Source organism: Hordeum vulgare, chromosome 2H (genome assembly GCF_904849725.1).
Source record: "Hordeum vulgare subsp. vulgare chromosome 2H, MorexV3_pseudomolecules_assembly, whole genome shotgun sequence".
Classification (NCBI taxonomy): Eukaryota; Viridiplantae; Streptophyta; class Magnoliopsida; order Poales; family Poaceae; genus Hordeum; species Hordeum vulgare.
In genome coordinates this window covers 344,851,723-344,872,155 of record NC_058519.1, presented here as the reverse complement: position 1 = coordinate 344,872,155, position 20,433 = coordinate 344,851,723, and positions in this window count along the sequence as shown.

Below are 20,433 nucleotides of genomic sequence, written 5' to 3'. Positions count from 1 at the left end.
TTTCTATGCGTAGATTCTATGCACGAGTAGAACACAAAAGTTGTGGGCGATGATTTGTCAATTTGCTTGCCGCTACTAGTCTTATTCTTTTCCGGCGGTATTGTGGGATGAAGCGGCCCGGACCGACTTTACACGTACACTTACGTGAGACTGGTTCCACCGACAGACATGCACACCGTGCATAAAGGTGGCTAGCGGGTGTCTGTCTCTCCTACTCTAGTCGGATTGGATTTGATGAAAAGGGTCCTTATGAAGGGTAAATAGCTTTGGCATATGATCGTTGTGGCTGTCACGTAGGTAAGAAGGCGTTCTTGCTAGAAACCCAAATCAGCCACGTAAAACTTGCAACAACAATTAGAGGACGTCTAACTTGTTTTTGCAGGGTATGACATGTGATGTGATATGGCCAAAGTTGTGATGTTGCATGTATGATGTATGAGATGATCATGTTATTGTAATAGGTTTCACGACTTGCATGTCGATGAGTATGACAACCGGCAGGAGCCATACGAGTTGTCTTAATTTATTGTATGAGATGCAACGCCATGTGCTTACTACTTTTACTTCATTGCTAACGGTTAGCTATAGTAGTAGTGATAGTAGTAGTTGGCGTGACGACTTCACGGAGACACGATGATGGAGATCATGGTGTCACGCCGGCGACGATGATGATCATGCGATGCCTGAAGATGGAGATCGAATGGGCAAAGATGATAATGGCCATGTCATGTCACTATATGATTGCATTGTGATGTTTATCATGTTTTTCATCTTATTGCTTAGAACGACGGTACCATAATAAGATGATCCCTCTTAAAATTTCGAGAATGTATTCCCCTAAGTGTGCACCGTTGCGAAGGATCGTTGTCTCAAAGCACCACGTGATGATCGGGTGTGATAGATTCTAACGTTCGCATACAACGGGTGTAAGCCAGATTTACACACGCGAAACACCTAGGTTGACTCGACGAGCTTAGCATGTACAGACATGACCTCGAATACAAGAGACCGAAAGGTCGAACACGAGTCGTATGGTTGAATACGATCAGCATGAAGTTGCTCACCTTGACGACTAGTCCGTCTCACGTGATGATCGGACACGGGTTAGTCAACATGGATCATGTATCACTTAGATGACTAGAGGGATGTCGATTTAAGTGGGAGTTCATACTTAATTTGATTAAATGAACTTAATTGTCATGAACTTAGTCTAAAAGTTGTGTTTTTAAATATTGTAGATGGCCAACGTCAACCTCAATTTCAATGCATTCCTAGAGAAAAACAAGCTGAAAGATGATGGTAGCAACTATGCGGACTGGGTTCGCCACTTGAATCTCATCCTTGAAGCTTATGTCCTTGATGCGCAGCTAGGTGACCCTCCCGCTCCCGTAGCAGCCCAGGACATTTTGAACGTCTGGCAAACACGGAGTGATGACTACTCTGTGGTTAGGTGTGGCATGTTATACAGTTTAGAAACGGGTCTCCAAAGGCGTTTTGAGCAACACGGTGCATATGAGATGTTCCAAGAGCTGAAGCTAGTTTTTCAAGCTCATGCACGTGTCGAGATATATGAAGTCTCTGACAATTTTTTTAGTTGTAAGATGGAGGAGAACAGTTCTGTCAGTGAGCACATACTCAAAATGTCTGGGTTACACGGTCGTCTGACTTCACTTGGAGTCGAACTTCCGGATGATGCTATAATTGACAGAATCCTCGAGTCTCTCCCACCAAGCTACAAAGGCTTTGTGCTTAACTACAACATGCAAGGTATGGAGAAGACCATTCCCGTGTTGTACTCGATGCTCAAGTCTGCAGAAGTAGAAATCAAGAAAGAGCATCAAGTGTTGATGGTCAACAAGACCACTTGTTTCAAGAAAGGCAAGGGTAAGAAGAACTTCAAGAAAGACGGCAATGTCGTTGCCGCGCCCGGTAAGCCAGATGTCGGGAAGAAGAAAAAGAATGGACCCAAGCCTGAGACTGAGTGCTTCTATTGCAAGGGAAAGGGTCAGTGGAAACGGAACTGCCCCAAATACTTAGCGACAAGAAGGCCGACAACGTTAAAAGTATATGTGATATACATGTTATTGATGTGTACCTTACCAGCGCTCGTAGTAGCTCCTGGGTATTTGATACCGGTGTTGTTGCTCACATTTGCAACTCAAAGCAGGAACTGCGGAATAAGTGGAGACTGGCAAAGGACAAGGTGACGATGCGCGTCGGGAATGGCTCCAAGGTCGATGTGATCGCCGTCGGCACGCTACCTCTACATCTACCGTCGGGATTAGTTTTAAACCTTAATAATTGTTATTTAGTACCAGCTTTAAGCATGAACATTGTATCAGGGTCTTGCTTAATGCAAGACGGCTACTCATTTAAGTCAGAGAATAATGGTTGTTCTATTTATATGAGTGATATGTTTTATGGTCATGCTCCGCTGGTGAATGGTTTATTCTTGATGAATCTCGATCGTGATGTTACGCATATTCATAGTGTGAGTACCAAAAGATGTAAAGTTGATAATGATAGTCCCACATACTTGTGGCACTGCCGCCTTGGTCATATCAGTGTTAAACGCATGAAGAAGCTCCATACTGATGGACTATTAGAGTCTCTTGACTTTGAATCATTTGACACATGCGAGCCGTGCCTCATGGGCAAGATGACTAGGACTCCATTCTCAGGAATAATGGAGAGAGCAACCGACTTATTGGAAATAATACATACTGATGTGTGTGGTCCAATGAACGTTGAAGCTCGCGGTGGCTATCGTTATGTTCTCACTCTCACCGATGATTTGAGTAGGTATGGGTATATTTACTTGATGAATCACAAATCTGAGACATTTGAAAAGTTCAAGCAATTTCAGAGTGAGGTCGAGAATCAACGTGACGGAAAAATTAAGTGTCTACGATCTGATCGTGGAGGAGAATATTTGAGTCACGAGTTTGGCACACACCTAAGGAAGTGTGGAATCGTTTCACAGCTGACGCCGCCTGGCACACCACAACGCAACGGAGTGTCTGAACGTCGTAATCACACTTTATTAGATATGGTATGATCTACGATGTCTCTTACCGACTTACCGCTATCATTTTGGGGATACGCATTAGAAACTGCAACATTCACTTTAAATAGGGCACCGTCTAAATCCGTTGAGACGACACCATATGAACTATGGTTTGGCAAGAAACCTAAGTTGTCGTTTCTTAAAGTTTGGGGTTGTGATGCATATGTGAAGAAACTTCAACCACAAAAGCTCAAACCCAAAGCGGAGAAATGTGTATTCATAGGATACCCTAAGGAAACTATTGGGTATACCTTCTATCTTAGATCCGAAGGTAAAACCTTTGTTGCCAAGAACGGATCCTTTCTAGAGAAAGAGTTTCTCTCGAAAGAAGTAGGTGGGAGGAAGGTAGAACTTGATGAGGTAATTACACCCCTCTCGAACAGGATAGTAGCGCAGCTCGGGAAGTTGTTCCTGTGGCGCCTACACCAACTAAAGAGGAAGTTAATGATGATGATCATGAAGCTTCGGATCAAGTTACTACTGAACCGCGAAGGTCCACAAGGGCACGCTCCGCACCAGAGTGGTACGACAACCCTGTGATGGAAATCATGTTGTTAGACAACGGTGAACCTTCGAACTATGAAGAAGTGATGGCGGGACCGGATTCCAACAAATGGCTTGAAGCTATCAAATCCGAGATAGGATACATGTATGAGAACAAAGTATGGACTTTGGTGGACTTGCCCGATGACCGGCGAGCCATAGAAAATAAATGGATCTTCGAGAAGAAGACTGATGCAAACGGTAATGTAACCGTTTATAAAGCTCGACTTGTCGCAAAGGGTTTTCGACAAATTCAAGGAGTTGACTACGAAGAGACTTTCTCTCCCGTAGCGAAGCTGAAATCAGTCTGAATCATGTTAGCAATTGCTTCCTTTTATGATTATGAAATTTGGCAAATGGACGTCAAAAAGTGTTCCTTAACGGGAACCTTAAGGAAGAGTTGTATATGATGCAACCAGAAGGTTTTGTCGACCCTAAGGGTGCTAACAAAGTGTGCAAGCTCCAGCGCTCCATCTATGGGCTGGTGCAAGCATCTCGGAGTTGGAACATTCGCTTTAATGAGGTGATTAAAGCGTTTGGGTTCATACAGGTTTACGGAGAAGCCTCTGTGTACAAGAAAGTGAGTGAGAGCTCTGTAGATTTCCTCATACTGTATGTGGATGACATATTATTGATGGGGAATAATATAGAGATGTTGGAGAGCATAAAGGCCTATTTGAACAAGAGTTTTTCAATGAAGGACCTTGGAGAAGCTGCATACATATTAGGCATCATGATTTATAGAGATAGATCGAGACGCCTCATAGGTCTTTCGCAAAGTACATACCTTGACAAGATATTGAAGAAGTTCAATATGGAAAACTCAAAGAAAGGGTTCTTGCCAGTTTTGCAAGGTATGAGATTGAGTAAGACTCAGTCGCCGACCACGGCAGCAGATAGAGAGAAGATGAGTTATGTCCCCTACGCTTCAGTCGTAGGCTCTCTAATGTATGCCATGCTGTGTACCATACCTAATATAAACCTTGCCATAAGTTTGGTAGGGAGGTACCAAAGTGATCCCGGTATGGAACACTGCACAGCGGTCAAGAATATCCTTAACCTGAAAAGGACTAAGGAAATGTTTCTCGTTTATGGAGGTGACGAAGAGCTCGTCGTTAAGGGTTACGCCGACGCCAGCTTCGACACAGATCCGGATGAATCTAAGTCACAGACCGGATACATATATGTTTTTAATGGTGGGGCAGTGAGCTGGTGCAGCAGCAAGCAAGAAGTCGTGGCAGCATCTACATGTGAAGCGAAGTACATAGCTACTTCAGAAGCGGCTCATGAAGGAATTTGGATGAAGGAGCTCATCACCGACCTTGGAGTGGTTCCAAGCGCGTCGGGTCCAATGACACTCTTCTGTGATAACACTGGGGCCATTGCCATAGCCAAGGAGCCCAGGTTTCACCGGAAGACGAAGCACATCAAACGCCCCTACAACTCCATCCAGGACCATGTCCAGATGGAGTAATGGATATTTGTAAAGTACAAATGGATCTGAATATTGCAGACCCGTTGACTAAACCTCTTCCACGAGCAAAACATGATCAACACCATAATGTTATGGGTGTTCGATACATCACAATATAACTAGATTATTGACTCTAGTGCAAATGGAGACTGTTGGAAATATGCCCTAGAGGCAATAATAAAATGGTTATTATCATATTTCCTTGTTCATGATAATCGTCTATTGTTCATGCTATAACTGTATTAACAGGAAACAGTAATACATGTGTGAATAAATAGATCACAATGTGTCCCTAGCTAGCCTCTAGTTGGCTAGCTCGTTAGTCAATAGATGATCATGGTTTCCTGATCATGGGCATTAGATGTCATTGATAACGGGATCACATCATTGGGAGAACGATGTGATGGACAAGACCCAATCCTAAGCATAGCACTAGATCGTATTGTTCGTATGCTAAAGCTTTTCTAATGTCAAGTGTCTTTTCCTTCGACCGTGAGATTGTGCAACTCCTGGATACCGTAGGAGTGCTTTGGGTGTATCAAACGTCACAACGTAACTGGGTGACTATAAAGGTGCACTACGGGTATCTCTGAAAGTGTCTGTTGGGTTGGTACAAATCGAGATCGGGATTTGTCACTGCGTGTGACGGAGAGGTATCTCTGGGCCCACTCGGTAGAACATCATCATGAGCTCAATGTGACTAAGGAGTTAGTCACATGATGACGTGCTACGGAACGAGTAAAGAGACTTACCGGTAACGAGATTGAACAAGGTATAGGTATACCGACGATCGAATCTCGGGCAAGTTCTATACCGACAGACAAAGGGAATTGTATACGAGATTGATTGAATCCTTCACATCGTGGTTCATCCGATGAGATCATCGTGGAACATGTGGGAGCCACCATGGGTATCCAGATCCCGCTGATGGTTATTGGCCGGAGAGTGTCACGGTCATGTCTACATGCTTCCCGAACCCGTAGGGTCTACACACTTAAGGTTCGATGACGTTAGGGTTATAGGGAATTGTTATACGAGGTTACCGAAGGATGTTCGGAGTCCTGGATGAGATCCCGGACGTCACGAGGAGCTCCGGAATGGTCTGGAGGTAAAGATTGATATATAGGATGGATGGGTTTGGACGCCGGAAGTGTTTCAGGTGTCACCGGTAACTTACCGGGACCACCAGGACCACCGGAGGTGGCCCTGGGGGTCCACCGAAGGGGGGCAACGACCCCGGGAGGCTATATGGGCTAAGTGGGGAAGGGAACCAGCCCCTAGGTGGGCTGGTGCGCCCCCACCCAGCCCATGCGCACCAGAGAAAGGGGAGAGGGGGAACCCTAGGCGCAGGGGAGGCCCACCTAGGGCGCCCCCCCTTCCCTGCCCTGGCAGCCGCCCCCCTCCCATCTAGTGGCTGCCGCACCACCTAGGGGGAACCCTAGGGGTGGCGCACCCCCTCCCCCTCCTCCTATAAATAGAGAGGGGTTTTGGCCCTTGGGAGACAGACTTCTCTCTCTCCCTCGGTGCAGCCCTGCCCTTATTCCTCCTCCTCTCTGCCGGTGCTTGGCGAAGCCCTGCCGGGAGACCTCGTCTCTCCATAGACACCAAGCCATCGTGCTACTGGATTTCTTCCCCAACCTCTCCCTCCTCCTTGCTGGATCAAGGTGCGGGAGACGTCACCGGGCTGCACGTGTGTTGAGCGCGGAGGAGTCGTAGTTCGGCACTAGATCGGAATCACACCGCGATCGTAATCGCTGCGAGTACAACTCCATGAACCGCGTTCGAGCAACGCTTCCGCTTAGCGATCTTCAAAGGTATGAATATGCTCTTACCCCTCTCTCGTTGCTGGTCTCTCCATAGGAAGATCTGAATATGCGTAGGAAAATTTTGAATTTATGCTACGTTACCCTACAGTTTGTCTCTCCCACTTTAGTCGAATTGGATTCGATGAAAAGGATCCTTATGAAGGGTAAATAGCTTTGGCATATCAACGTTGTGGCTGTCACGTAGGTAAGAAGCGTTCTTGCTAGAAACCCAAATCAGCCACGTAAAACTTGCAACAATAATTAGAGGACGTCTAACTTGTTTTTGCAGGGTATGCTATGTGATGTGATTTGGCCAAAAGGATGTGATGTTATATATGTGATGTATGAGATTTATCATGTTCTTGTAATACGATTCACGATTTGCATGTCGATGAGTATGAAAACCGATAGGAGCCACATGAGTTGTCTTAATTTATTGTATGTATGAGATGCAATGCCATGTTAGCCATAGTAGTAGAAGTAATAGTTGGTGAGACGACTTCACAGAGACACAATGATGGAGATCATGATGATGGAGATCACAGTGTCATGCCGGTGACAATGATGATCATGTCGTGCCCCGAAGATGGAGATCAAAGGAGCAAGTTGATATTGGCCATATCATGTCATTATATGATTTGCATGTGATGTTTATCATGTTTTTCATCTTATTGCTTAGAACAACGGTAGCAAAGATAAGATGATCCCTCATTAAATTTTGAGATAAGTATTCCCCTAAGTGTCCACCATTGCAAAGGATCGTTGTCTCAAAGCACCACGTGATGATCGGGTGTGATAGATTCTAACGTTCGCGTACAACAGGTGTAAGCCAGATTTAACACGCAAAACACTTAGGTTGACTCGACGAGCCTAGCATGTAAAAACATGGCCTCGGAAATACAAGAGACCGAAAGGTCAAACATGAGTCCTATGGATGATATGATCAGCATGGAGATGCTCACCATTGATGAACAGTCCGTCTCACGTGATGATTGGACACGACCTAGTCAATGTAGATCATGTATCACTTGGATGACGAGAGGGATGTCTATCTGAGTGGGAGTTCATTAAATAATTTGATTAGATGAACTTAATTATCATGAACTTAGTCTAAAAATGTCTTTACAATATTGTAGATCCAATGGCCAACGCTCAAGTCAACCTCAATTTCAACGCGTTCGTAGAGAAAACCAAGCTGAAAGACGATGGTAGCAACTATGCGGACTGGGCTCGTAATTTAAAGCTCATCCTCATTGCTTCCAAGAAGGGATATGTCCTTGATGCACCGCTAGGTGACCCTCCTGTTCCCGCGGTAGCCCAGGATGTTCAGAACGCCTGGCAATCACGAAGTGATGACTACTCCCTGGTTCAGTGCGGTATGCTTTATAGTTTAGAACCGGGGCTTCAAAGGCGTTTTGAGCAACATGGTGCATATGAGATGTTCGAAGAGCTGAAACTAGTTTCCCAAGTTCATGCCCGGGTCAATAGATATGAAGTCTCCGACAAGTTCTTTAGTTGTAAGATGGAGGAAAATGGGTCTGTCAGTGAGCACATACTCAAAATGTATGGGTTGCACAACTGTCTGTCTCAGTTGGGAGTTAAACTTCTGGATGACGCGATTATTGACAGAATCCTCTAGTCGCTCCCACCTAACTATAAGAGCTTTGTGATGAACTATAACATGCAAGGGATGGAGAAGACCATTCGTGAGTTGTATTCAATGCTGAAATCAAAGGAGGTGGAAATCAAGAAAGAACATCAAGTGTTGTTGGTGAATAAGACCACCAGTTTCAAGAAAGGCAAGGGTAAAAATAACTTCAAGAAGGACGACAAAGCAGTTGCCGCGCCCGGTAAACCAGTTGTCACGAAGAAGCCAAAGAAAGAACCCAAGCCTGAGACTGAGTGCCATTATTGCAAGAGAACTGGTCAATGGAAGCGGAACTGCCCCAAGTACTTAGTGGATAAGACGGCCGGCAACATCAAAGGTATATACGATATACATGTTATTGATGTGTACCTTACTAGCACTCGTAGTAGCTCCTGGATATTTGATATCGGTGTTGTTGCTCACATTTGCAACTCAAAATAGGAACTACGGAATAAGCGGAGACTGGCAAAGGACGAGGTGACGATGCGCGTCGGGAATGGTTCCAAGGTCGATGTGATCGTCGTCGGCAGGCAACCTCTACATCTACCTTCGGGATTAGTTTTAAACCTTAATAATTGCTATTTTAGTACCAGCTTTGAGCATGAACATTGTATCGGGATCTCGCTTGACGCGAGATGGCTACTCATTGAAATCTAAGAATAATGGTTGTTCCATTTATATGAGTGATGTGTTTTATGGTCATGCCCCGCTGGTCAATGGTTTATTCTTAATGAATCTCGAACGTAATGTTACAGATATTCATAGTGTGAGTACCAAAATATGTAAGGCTGATAATGATAGCCCCACATACTTGTGGCACTACCATCTTGGTCATATCGGTGTCAAGCGCATGAAGAAACTCCATACAAATGGACTTTGGAGTCTCTTGATTTTGAATCATTTGACACATGCGAACCGTGCCTCGTGGGCAAGATGACCAAGACTCCATTCTCCGGAACAATGGAGCGAGCAACCAACTTGTTGGAAATAATACATACTGATGCATGCGGTCCAGTGAGCGTCGAGGCTCGTGATGGCTATCGTTATGTTCTCACCCTCACTGATGACTTAAGCAGATATGGGTATGTCTACTTAATGAAACACAAGTATGAAACTTTTGAAAAGTTCAAGGAATTTCAGAGTGAGGTATAGAATCAATGTGACAAGAAAATAAAGTTCCTACAATCTGATCGTGGAGGGGAATATTTGAGTCACGAGTTTGGCACGCACTTAAGAAAATGTGGAATTGTTTCACAACTCACGCCACCTGGCACACCTCAGCGTAATGGTGTGTCCTAACATTGTAATCGCACTCTATTGGATATGGTGCGATCTATGATGTCTCTTATTGATTTACCGCTATCATTTTTGGGATATGCATTGGAAACTGTCGCATTCACTTTAAATAGGGCACCGTCTAAATCTGTTGAGACGACACCGTATGAATTATGGTTTGGAAAGAAACCTAAGCTGTCATTTCTGAAAGTTTGGGGTTGCGATGCTTATGTGAAGAAACTTCAACCTGAGAAGCTCGAACCCAAAGCGAAAAAATGCGTCTTCATAGGATACCCTAAGGAAACTATTGGGTATACCTTCTATCTTAGATCTGAAGGCAAAATCTTTGTTGCCAAGAATAGATCCTTTCTAGTGAAAGATTTTCTCTCGAAAGAAGTAAGTGGGAGGAAAGTATAACTTGATGAGGTAATTGTACCTCCTCTCGAACCGGAGAGTAGCGCAGCGCAGGAAAATGTTTATGTGGAGCCTGCACTGACTAGAGAGGAAGTTAACGATGATGATCATGAATCTTCGGATCAATTTGCTATAAACCTCGAAGGTCCACAAGGACATGTTCCGCACTAGAGTGGGACGGTGACCCTGTCATGGAAATCATGTTGTTGGACAACAGCGAAACTTCGAACTATGAAAAAGCGATGGTGGGCCCGGATTCCAACAAATGGCTTAAAGCCATGAAATCTGAGATAGGATCCATGTATGAGAACAAAGTGTGGACTTTGGTGGACTTGCCTGATGATCGGCGAGCCATAGAAAATAAATGGATCTTTAAGAAGAAGACTGACGTGGATGGTAATCTGACCATCTATAAGGCTCGACTTGTCGCTAAGAGTTATCGACAAGTTCAAGGAATTGACTACGATGAGACTTTCTCACCTATAGCGATGCTGAAGTCCGTCCGAATCATGTTAGCAGTTGTTGCATTATATGATTATGAAATCTGGCAAATGGATGTCAAAACGGCATTCCTGGACGACTTTCTTAAGGAATAATTGTATATGATACAACTAGAAGGTTTTGTCGATCCTAATAATGCTGACAAGGTATGCAAGCTCCAGCGCTCCATCTATGGGCTGGTGCAAGCATCTCGGAGTTGGAACATGCGCTTTGATGAGATGATCAAAGCGTTTGGGTTTGTACAGACTTATGGAGAAGCATGTATTTATAATAAAGTGAGTGGGAGCTCTGTAGCATTTCTCATATTATATGTGGATGTGATATTGTTGATGGGAAATGATATAGAACTGCTGGAAAGCATAAAGGACTATTTGAATAAGAGGTTTTCAACGAAGGGCCTTGAAGAAGTTGCTTACATATTAGGCATCAAGATCTATAGAGATAGATCAAGACGCCTCATTGGTCTTTCACAAAGCACATACCTTGACAAGATATTGAAGAAGTTCAATATGGATAAGGCCAAGAAGGGGTTCTTGCCTGTATTGCAAGGTGTGAGGTTGAGCACAACTCAATGCCCGACCACGACAGAAGATAGAGAAAAGATGAGGACCGTCCCCTATGCTTCAGCCATAGGATCTATTATGTATGCCATGTTGTGTACCAGACCCGATGTGACCCTTTCCATAAGTTTGGCACGGAGGTACCAAAGTGATCCAGGAGTGGATCAATGGACAGCGGTCAAGAATATCCTTAAGTACATGCAAAGGACTAAAGATATGTTTCTCGTTTATGGAGGTGCCGAAGAGCTCGTCGTAAAGGGTTACATCGATGCTAGCTTCGACACAGATCTGGATGACTCCAAGTCACAAACCAGATACGTGTATATTTTGAATGGTGGGGCAGTCAGCTGGTGCAGTTGCAAGCAAAGTGTTGTGGCGGCATCTACATGTGAAGCGGAGTACATAGCTGCTTCGGAAGCAGCACAAGAAGGAGTCTGGATGAAGGAGTTCATCACTCACCTAGGAGTGATTCCCAGTGCATCGGGCCCCATGACTCTCTTCTGTGACAACACTGGAGCTATTTCCATTGCCAAGGAGCCCATGTTTCACAAGAAGACCAAGCACATCAAGCGTCGCTTCAACTCCATTCGTGGATACATATAGGATGGAGATATAGATATTTGTAAAGTACATACAGATATGAATGTCGCAGACTCGTTGACTAAACCTCTTGCACGAGCGAAACATGATCAACACCAGAACTCTATGGGTGTTCGATTCATCACAATGTAACTAGATAATTGACTCTAGTGCAAGTGTGAGACTGTTGGAAATATGCCCTAGAGGCAATAATAAATGGTTATTATTATATTTCCCTGTTCATGATAATTGTCTATTATTCATGCTATAATTGTATTAAGCGGAAACCGTAATACATGTGTGAATACATAGACCACAACATGTCCCTAGTGAGCCTCTAGTTGGCTAGCTCGTTGATCAATAGATGGTCATTGTTTCCTGATCATGGACATTGGATGTTATTGATAATGGGATCACATCATTAGGAGAATGATGTGATGGACAAGACCCAATCCTAAGCATAACACAAGATCGTGTAGTTCGTCTTCTAGAGATTTTCTAATGTCAAGTATCGTTTCCTTAGACCATGAGATTGTGCAACCCCCGGATACCGTAGGAGTGCTTTGGGTGTATCAAAGGTCACAACGTAACTGGGTGATTATAAAGGTGCATCACAAGTATCTCCGAAAGTTTCCGTTGGGTTGGTACGAATCGAGACTGGGATTTGTCGCTCCATGTGAAGGAGAGGTATCTCTGGGCCCACTCGGTAATGCATCATCATACTGAGCTCAATGTGACTAAGGAGTTAGCCACGGGATGATGTGTTACGGAATGAGTAAAGAGACTTGCCGGTAACGAGATTAAACAAGGTATAGGTGTGACAGCCCGAGATCAACGTTCCAGAAGATTCCCCCTTTATTTCCGTTTCCATCGTGTGGTTAGTTTTATTTGGTGGCATCGTCATTTAGTTTGCATCATCGCATCATGCATGGCATCATGTCAACTGTGTTTTGTCGGTGTTGCTTGTTGCCGTGTTGTTGGGTGTTAGTGCTTTGTGAGTGGCGTTGTTTTGGAGTGATGAGAGTGGGTGCGTGAGAGCCACCTCAAAGCCCCGTTGCACCGCGGACCTAAAACCTTCTCTCCCCTCTCTTTTCATTTTTGTGGTTTTGCTAAAGTTTCCGTTTTATCCCCTTAAAAAATAAACGTATTCTTTTAAAAAGGTCCTTTTATTAAATGTGGGAGCAACCCTTGGGTTTTATTTTATTTCTCCTTTTGTTTTATTTTAAAGCCGTCTCATTTTCTTTTCTCTTTTAAAGAGCTTTTATTTAATTCTTTGAATAAAAGAGGTTTTATTTTTTTTCTTGTCAAAAAGGAGTTTAGATTTTATTCTTTTGTGAAAGGGTTTTATTTTTCTTTTCTCTTTTAAAGAGCAGCTGTTTGTAGCTGCTTGCACGAGCTTAGCTGTTGCCGTTGCTCTGCTGCGTGTTGTCCCGCTACTTGTTGTTGCCTGCATGCCGCTGCTGCCGATTGCTGCTGCTGGCAGTTGTTTGGAGATGCTCTTGTTGATGCGGCCAAGTGTTGTTGCCTTGTGTTGCTGCCGATTTGTAGATGCTGCTGCTGTAGCAAGCTAGGTAGTTGTTAGTTGGTTGCATGATGCTTGCGTTGCTTGCTAGCTGCTGCTTGTAGATGCTACTATATGTTGTCGTAGCTTGCTGCTAATTGATGTGCTGTGGCCGAAGCTAGTTGTTGTAGTTGTTGTCGGTCGCTGCCCGCTAGATGTTGTTGCGTTGCCTTGCCCTATCGCCTTTCGGGAACTTCGCCGAAGACAGCGTGCACCATCCCCGCCACCGTGGAATCGACAAGTTCGCCGAGTACCACGACGTCCTCGACGACCCTGACCATCTATGGAGCGTGTTCGACTACCAATGCGAAGACCGTGTACCGACGCCAAGAGTACGACTACCCTTGACGAGACCCGAGTACCGCGACTTCCTCTACGACCACGACGATCTTTTTTCTCCTTCACCGAACCGATCCGCTCCGATCTGCACGCTTCGAAGGTATACCGATGGGACGTTGTCCTGTACCGAACGTATATGATGTATTAGATGAATGTATGTTTGTCGGGACCCCGATCCTAAGTCATAGGAATCCATCCTGTAACACATCGCATCTCTTTGCGGTCTCACGCACGGTTATCCCCACGGCTGCAACCTTACCTTAGCCGGGACCGTTTGCGGCTTTTGACTCGCGTATGCAATTGTGTCGCTAGCAATCCAGTGACAGAGAACCCGGATCGACATGTCTAGTCATAAACCAAAGCGGCAGTTCCGCACAAGGACATGCATAAATGACCCAACAAAGCAGCTGTCGGTCACCAGCGAATGTAGACGAGTCGTAGCAAGCTACAAGGACTCCATTACATCGCGTGACATTTTCCCAAGAGGGACAGACACAGCAGCTAAGAAGGATACATGCCGGTCAACCAATGTGTCTAGAGCAGTGCGAACTACCATGACTCGTTGGATCACAAAGGGCCATTTCCCTGTAAGGAATGCTACTAAAGCCTACGGCTAGGTAATCGAACCCCATACATATCAAGTACACCACACGTACGCATGGCATACTGATATGTATAGATACATCGATGGCATCATAACATAACCATGAACATACAAACTTTATTTAAAAGGCTTGGAAGAGCCTCACACATAATATTACATAGTAGGGGTCTCACGACCCATCATAACAGTCAATCAAGTTACAAGCCAGCGGAAGTAATTAAACCGTCTGAGTACAAACAGGTGAAACTAGAAGGCACATGGCCTGACTATACTACAAACCCACCCTAGGGCCAGATCGTAGCTGGGATACCAGCTACTCGTCGTCGTCGATGTCTAGGTAGAACCCTCCATTAGGGTCATTAACAACCTCTGCAACAAATTATTAAGCAAACGTGAGTACAAGGGTACTCAGCAAGACTTTAGGATAGCTATCTACTCATGCAATGTATCAAAAAGGAATTGTGGGGTTTCATGCGGAAAGCAAGCATTTGACTCGTGGCTAGACAACATGCATTTTTAAATAATTTTGACAACTTGATTTCTCGCACACGAGTCCACTAACACCACAACAATACTCCATCCTGGAATCATTCCGTCTCCATACGGAAATGCCGTCCACGACACTCACGCTTATCTTGACAATTTTATGAGTAGCCATTAAAGTTATCTATGAACAACATATGTCTCCAAGTAGTCCATATCCGTGGACGCGGCTATTCGAATAGATCATAACCCTGCATGGGTGTACTTCTTCACACACGCTCTCGCCACTCATCTCCATGTGCACGTCATGCACCTCGGCAACTTTCATGCGGAAGCCCAGCGAGGGAGTCGGCCACGACCGTTAACCACGCTAATACTTAGTCGAGGTCTATCGCCTATCCGAGGGTAACCCGCACGGAAGTCCGACCGAGGTTTCCGCCACGGCCCCAAACGATGTGCGCAGGGTTCCCAAGCCCACCATCCGGGTGCCACTTGGTACACCGTGCCACTGCCTACCGCATCACATCCCACCTCTCAGGTCAGCGCTATGCACGGCCTCCAGCATGACTATAAACACCAGAAACTACTTGCAACTCCTGGACCGAGTACTAAGCGATTAATAAGTCGAGAGGGTCAATTAAGTATCCCAACGTGTGGTAGTATCTAGTCTTGGATTACATACACGGAACTCGGTTCCTAAGGACGGTTCCAATGAAACAACCCGCCATGTACTCCTACATAGCCTTTCACTGGTACCTTTACCAAATCAGGTTCAACACACAACCTTTACTTACTGAACACCTTCTCATAATTATGTTCATCACCCAGATGACAGACCATACACAACTCTAAGCATAGCATGCATAGCAGGATAAGGCACATCATGGCTCAAGCATCTATCAGGTATGCTAGGTTGCAAGGTTCAGCTATTTACTGTGACAAAGACAGGTCATGCAAAGGAAGTGGGTTCAACTAACGTGGCAAAAGCATTTGAAGCATTTGATCCTAATGCAATAAGTAAGTGCAGGAGCGAGAACATGGGATTTATCGGGATGATCAAAATGGTTGCTTCCTTGTTGCTCAATAGAGGGACAATATCCGTTAGTCGGATATTATGTGGAATCCAGAGGAGCAGAGCCTACCAATAGAAATGACATCAATCAATAACAATAATATGCAACAAAATGATGCATGAGCATGGCATGAAGATGCATGGTGGTATGCTAATGTAGCTACCATTATTAGGTTGAAGTGGATTTAAATCAGATTCAAATATCACTTCAAACGAGGTATTCTTGAATACCATTTTAATTGATTCGACCTGATGCTCAAATCAACTTGTTTTTATCATGCATGGGAATGATATGTTAAGTTGCTGGTTGTGATTGAACAATGTTTGATCATAGCATTTGAAGTGGAATTCAAATGATTTTCAAATTCCAACTCCAAAGCATTTATTAAATTTAACCTATTCATCATTTTACATGTTTGGTCCAGTAACATTTTCAAAATGACATATTCAGATTCCTTGGATTTTTCTGATACTTCTTCATATATAAATTATTTTCATTGGAGTTATAGATTAATTTCTATGATTTTTAGAAGTTTTGGGAATTTTCTGAAATTCTTTTAAATCAGAAAAACTACTTATTGCATCAGGCCCACGTCAGCATGGCATCAGCCGTCGGCCGACCTGGTCAGGTCAAACCCGACAGGGGGACCCACTGGTCAGCCTCACAGGGTTAACCCCGCGCTAACCAGCCCCTGATTGCGTTTGACTTGCGTCTCGGGCCCACTGTCAGTGACTGCTTAGAGTATAAACCGGCAGATTAGCGAGGCGAGGTCAGATCCTGCCGGAACTGACCGGTGGCGACAAGATCTGCGGCGGATCTTTGCCGGAGAGTCGCCAGAGATGGCTGTGGTGCTCGGGAACGAGGGCCGAGAGCACTCGGAGGATCCCCAGGCTCGGCTGTCACGCCCAAGATGCGACCCTATCCTCAATTTGGCACGAGGGCCTCGTCAGGGATAGAAGCGCATCTCGTCGCGTCGCAAGAATGGATATCGTTACAAGTACATGTACTGAAAAGAAGAGTTATATAGAATTGGCTTACACTCGCCACAAGCTACATTAGTGTCACATCAGTACATTACATAATCATCAAGAGTAAGAGCAGGGTCCGACTACGGACGAAAATAAACGACAAAAGAAGAACAACGTCCATCCTTGCTATCCTAGGCTGCCGGCCTGGAACCCATCCTAGATCGAAGAAGAAGAAGAAGAAGAAGAAGAAGCAACTCCAAATGAACAATCAACGCGCTCGCGTCATGTAACCTTTACCTGTACCTGCAACTGGTGTTGTAGTAAACTGTGAGCCACAGGGGACTCAACAATCTCATTTCCAAAGGTATCAAGACTAGCAAAGCTTAATGGGTGAGGTATGGTTAAGTGGTGAGGTTGCAGCACCGGCTAAGCATATATATTTGGTGGCTAACTTACGAGTATCAGAAATAAGAGGGGGAAGATCTACGCATAGCGGGCGTGAACTACAGATGACCAAACGAATGATCCTGAACACCTACCTACGTCAGTCATAACCCCACCGTGTCCTCGATCGGAGAAGGAACTCACGAAAGAGACAGTCACGGTTACGCACACAGTTGGCATGTTATAATTAATTATCTTCAAGTTATCTAGAACCAGTGTTAAACAAAGTTTCCACGTTGCCACATAACCGCGGGCACGGCTTTCCAAAAGATTTAACCCTGCAGGGGTGCTCCAACTAGTCCATCACAAATTACCACAAGCCGCGTAGAAATCCTCCATCACGAAGCTCGCGATCTCGTCGGATTCCCTAATGGAAAACCTCAACTCTGAGTTTACCCAAAGCATCACCGGAATCCCGATGCACAAGATATCCCGTCAAAGGTAAAACTAATCCAGCAAGGCCGCCCGACGTGTCGACGATCCCGATAGGAGTCGCGTACCTCGTTCTCAGGACACGACGGATGGGTCACACTAGGAGTACCAAACCTCGGGTTGCCCCGCGGTGGCCCCGTAGTCTGCCAATTTGGACCAACACTCATGAGGAGCACTGGCCCGGGGGTTGATTAAATTATCCTCGGGGTCCGGAAAGTCCCTTTGCAATTTTTATTAGGTGATTAGGCAAATGTAGTACCAAAGTTGGGCCTTGCCAGACCAGCTTTAATCTAAAACGAATTATCAAGGGGGTCCCCATAACGACCCCGATCGTGTTAGGAGCGCTCATTTATGGAACATAACACCGGTAGCCGAAACTAAGGGGGCAAAGGTGGAACAAAACACCAGGCTAGAAAGGCCGAGCCTTCCACCTTTTACCAAGTATATAGGTGCATTAAATTAAATAGCATTTAATATGGTGATATAACAAGGAACCCATGCTATCACATGGAAGCAACTGCACCTGCAACTAACAACGCTATCAACAGGGTTAAGCAAGTAGTAACATAGCCAAACAGTGGTTTGCTAGGTTGAACAGGTTGAAGGTTTCATGGCATTGTTGAGATGCTGAAATTTAACAGGTGGTAGGCAACGAGACGTAATCGATAGCATCGAAATAACTAGCATGGCAATAATAGTAATGGTATCTGGGGAAATGATCATCTTGCCTGAGATCCCGCTTGGAAGAAGAATGCCTCCGTGAAGCAGACGAACCGACGTAGTCGAACGGGTCCTCACATTCCGGCACGCGTGCGGAACTCTATCGAGACGGGGAAACCGGAAACAAGCATCAACACACGATATTCACCACACGATAAACAACACATATGATGCATGAGCTACTGAATACATGCAGGTCACGGCAAGACAAAACACACAATCAAACACTACACATTAAGTGAAGTTCAATATGCAACGAGTTGCATATTGACGAAACTTCACGTTAATTATTTAGTTCACTCCCGGTTATCTACACGCAATATTAATGTGGTTAAACATGCAAGAGGTGAAGCGGAAATTAAACTACCTATCTAGGCATTTTAAGTGAGGTCGGAAATGACATATAGCACCTCCGAAATGACCACACATGCTAAATTACAATTCTGTCCAGTTCTGAATTAATGCATTTAATTGGTTGTTAAACAGCAAAACAAATAGTTTACGTGATTCTACGCGTCAAGGCAAGCAACCTACACGTAGAGAACATCTCCAACGGAGCTACGGATCAAAAGTTACGAGCTCCGCAAGATATGATGGCATGAATGCGATATGTGTGCAACGACGGCTACGAGCGCTTCAAAACAAACAACCCACAAGAGAAAATGAAACTACACAAGATTCTAAGCAAGTTTCATGTAGGACACGATCAAAACGGAGCTACGGTTCAACATCTACAGGCAAAACAAGAGATAACTACAAACTGCCCAAAACAGCTACATAGCAACTTCTACGCCTCACAACTCCGGCTACACAACTCCGATAAACTCAAGCAAGGCATGGCATGAAAGAGGGCAAGACGCACTACTACAAACAACTAACAACAACTAACATGGCAGCAAGGAGCACTAGGAAAAGAAGACACAAAATGACACCTCACGCACTATTTCAGACTTAGTGAACATATCACCTTCTGAAAGTGCAGTTTTCAGCCTAAAGCAATATTGACAGCAGCAAAGCCCTAAGCTACAGGTCTCCAAATGACATGAAATTTAACAGCATGCTAGAGAAACATAAGGGGTACCACTAACTCCATTGGTCCAACCCCAAAAGAGCTACAGATCACAAGCTAGAAGCAAAACAAAACAGCAACAAAATAATAGCAGATTCCAGACTTAGAAATATTTCAGCTCCTCTGAAACAGCACTATTCAAGCAACTTGAGGGAAGTCAAACAACACCTAAACATGCATTTCTATTGCAACCAAAAATACCAGGGACTAAACAAAACATCCAAGATCAACTCTGTAGTTGACAACTCCGTCAAACGACGCACGGATTAAATCCTACGAATTAATCAAAAGGGCAACGTAGCAAAATATCTCGCGAACTAACTTCCTCGAAAGCTAAAACTAATTGCACAGAAAAATCCACGGGATTTTTCTACCCCGAAAACATATAAAATAAGTGGGGTTTGCAACTCAAAATAACGCTACACAATAATGCGAGATAATACCTCTAAACGGGAAAATAAACTACCGGCAAAACTCTACACGGAAAAATACGAGTGACCGCTCTAAAATACGTAGAAATATGGTCCCTAAAACATGGACATTAAATCTATGGCATACGGGCAATCCGGATACACACGAAAATTAACTACGGAACGAAACCTATTGTAACAGCACGCAAAACAAAGCATTAGGCACCCTAAACAGCGTTAAACAAATATGCAAGGTGGATAACCGTGTTCTACTCGCGAAGCTACCCCAAAACGATATATAACACGCTGCGATCCGACTAACGGAACTAAAGATACGGGCGTTTAAAATCTAACCTCTTATCTGGACTTATATTAATTCCAAATCAAGCTAAAATCACAAATGGGCCGAACGGGGTTCACACAGGTAAGGTGCGCAGGGGGCGAGGGATAGCTACCTTGGCCAC